The following is a 3,793-nucleotide window of genomic DNA, read 5'->3' as shown; positions in this document are numbered from 1 at the left end:
CATGCCTCTAGTTTAATTGATAATATTTGGTTAAAGGAATTATATTACATTGCACATTATTCAAGAAAGGTTTAATCGATCACCGATTCAATTATTATTACTTGGGTAGTAACGATGTATTACTAGATGCCGCTCATTATTTACGATTTTAAATTAGATTTAAAATTCGTTGCCAACGAATAATAACCTATAGGGTCACACATTAAAAATGCTTGAAAGATTATTTAATTTAAATTGGATTTAAATTATATTAAATTAATTCGAATTATTTATATTATTAATTAAATATGACTTAATTAATTAGATAAATATTGATATTCGAATTTACATTAATATTAATTTTGAAATTCATTTGTTAAATAATTAAGTGCGACTTAATTATTATACAAATAGAAATTTTGAATTAATAATAACTCATAATTAGTTAAGAGTTATAATTCTTATTATACTCTCTATATAATAACTCTTGTGTGGCTAATTTTGTAAGAAAAACTTTTACGAAAAACCCTAGCCACCAAGAGAGAAGATGGAGAGAGCAAGAAGAAATGATATTGTGCTAGTACACATTCAATCCTTGCGTTCAAGTATTCATGTGGATACCGATAGAGCGTAGCTCGCGAGAGCGGGATGCGTGGTGATTGAACAATCTTTGGATCTCCATTAGTCAACCAATTTGTAAAGCTTCTTAAGGTAAACAATCGGATCTACGAATTAAATATCTATATTTCGCATGGATCCTGTAGTGGGTTTCGAAAATTCTGATTTTTCACGTTTTTAATTACTATTTTCGTTGCATTTATGTGCTCGAAACCCTTCAAGAATATCCTAAATTCTAAATATAAACATGTGATTAAACCTCGACAAACAAATAAAAAATGATCATGATCTAGCACTCAAGCAACCTATAAGACTTAGTGAAATTACAATTGCCTTTAGCATGCAAATCAACTCGATAGGACTTAACATCACTAAACACGACATCACTACACTAGCATTAATATCACAAATCAATCGGAAAAATCATCTAAGAGATCATGTTATAATGCAAATGCATGAATTATATGCAACAAACTATAAAATAAAAAAATTACTACATGGCAAATATGCAACTATACGAACTAAACTAACATGAATATGTAAACTATATGAGACTCACACATAACATATAATCCTTAACTACTACCCCCAAACTTAAAATATTTATTGTCCTCAGTAAAGGTAATAGCAAGGAATCAGGCATACCTACTCAGAATGGCTCTGAATGCATCGCATCCATCCTCATCATCAAGCATTTTTACTGCGCTGAACTCATACGAGCACTGCCCTGTGCTTCCTGCTGCTGCTGCTGCTGCTGCGATTGACCGGCCTCCTCACCCAACTCAGCTCTCCAAGCTGCTCTGCTCGCCTGAGTCGTGCCACCAGCATATGCCTGAGGAGCTGGCCTTCCACCTGGCAGATGGTCATAAGAATATCCAAGCCCCTTAGGATCGGGCTTCCCACCATACCACTCCTGCATACTCAACAGCGTCGAACTACCAATCAGGGCACTCAAGAGCGGCAGATGCTAATGTGCGGGCCAATAAACGCCAACCGCCACACACAACTTCGTCATAATGGATGCATAGGGTATAGAACCCCTAGTACTCCCATGAAGAAACCTCAAAATACCCTAATGAATCACTATCCTATGATCCACATAGTATCCCTGAAAAATCCCCCACAACAAACGTGCACTGTAACACCCCCAGATCCGGGGTCGAGGATCCGGGTCGTCACGGTCTTTCTTTCCACAATATCACTTCACTTAATTAATAATAATAACCTTATGCTGTGACCCACACTAACACACACCACAACCCGTTATAGTCTCAGAGATGAAATTTAAATAAGTACAAGTCTTTGAATCCACAATTTAAAAGTTATTACAACCCAAAATGATTACTTGATAAATTTACAGTTAATTGCCATTATCTGCCACAAGTTATAATTATACATAATTTGATTCTCAAAAATAGAATGCCTGATCTACCAATAGATCTACCTATGCAGCTATAGCAGCCATAACATCATCGAGAAGACGCGGGACGTTTCCCACGCGCTTGCGCTGGGTCTGCTGGAGTCTGGCCATCTTTCCTAACTGTTGTTGTGTGATGAAGAAATAAAGCAAGAGTGAGCCTTACAGCTCGCAAGATAATATATAGTGATAACAATAAAATAAGTATCTAAATGGATACTTACTAGAATCTTTTATCATGAGTAAGATAATTACTTACTAGATATAAGTAAAAACAAGGGATGAAGTTACCAAATACTTCACTATACTTATATCATTTATAAAGCTACTTGTACTATCACTGTTCAAAGTATAATGAGCTTTCAACAGTTCATCACATAGATGAGACTACCAGACAAGATTTGAATAGATTAAATCTTTGAAATATTATTAAAGGAAATGAAGTTATGATATACTTCATTTAGTTCTAATATATATATATATATCCACATATACATCTTCTTTATACATTTCCTGAAAACCTCTGTCATGTAAAGTATGAACATAATTGCAATATCCAATAAATTTGGAAAGGAAAAGAATTTGGCATAAACCAGATATCTTGCTGATCAGGCAAAGATACCCATAAGTAACCTTTTCTACTAGTAGATGGACGAATTCCCCACTGGTCATCACCCTGGTCGCAATAGGACCTTATGCTGGACTGCCACTCAGCCACTTATGCATTTGATGGACTCCCACTGAGCCACTTACACTATCATGGACGCCCACTGAGCCCATGTTGCTTATGCCGACTCAATAGATGGACTTACTTCCCGAACATTGGGTAAGTAATCAATTCATTTACCAAAACCGCAACCTTGTTGCGAATATAAAATACACCATAGAGCCGGATCCCTCAGGTTTTGAGCGAGTATTTAAATCCCCTTAAAAAGGAAGATCTTAAATATAAAAATGAGTTTGGGATCCGCTCTAACTTTTAAAAATCATTTTGAAGACTCGAAAACACTTTATAGAGTGTTTGGAGTAAAGCTGATTTAATGAAGTAAATCAGTCCCCAGAATATTTAGAAAATGACTGAATATTATTATTTAAATAATATTCCCATAAAGAATAATCTTTATAAAAATAATTGAAGTAGAAGTATTAAAACTATACTTGAAACGAGTATTAAAAAACCAAAGATATACTTATATGAAAGTACTATCTTTATTTTAATAATCGAAAATAAGTTTGATTATTGACACCTTATTCTTTAATAAAATAAAGAATATACCTCAGCAAATAATCGGAGTCATAGATCCTCAAATGAATATTCAAATAATATTCATTAAATAATATAAACTGAGTCATAAGCCCTCGAATGAATATTCAAATAATATTCAATAAATAATATAAAAGAGTCATAAGCCCTCGAATGAATATTCAAATAATATTCAGATAAATAAATAAAAGGAGTCATAAGTCCCCGAATAAATATTCAAAATAATATTCATTAATAAAATAAAAGGAGTCATAAGTCCTCGAATGAATATTCAAATAATATTCAATAAATAATATAAAAGAGTCATAAGCCCTCGAATGAATATTCAAATAATATTCAGATAAATAAATAAAATGAGTCATAAGTCCCCGAATGAATATTCAAAATAATATTCATTTAATATAAAGGAGTCATACGCCTTCGAATAATATTCGAAATAATATTCAATAATAAAATAAAGTTAAAGTTATCGAATAAACCTTATTCGATTAATAGTTTTGAAAACTATGACCATA

Source organism: Apium graveolens, chromosome 9 (assembly GCF_009905375.1).
Source record: "Apium graveolens cultivar Ventura chromosome 9, ASM990537v1, whole genome shotgun sequence".
NCBI lineage: Eukaryota > Viridiplantae > Streptophyta > Magnoliopsida > Apiales > Apiaceae > Apium > Apium graveolens.
This window is presented reverse-complemented; position numbering follows the sequence as displayed.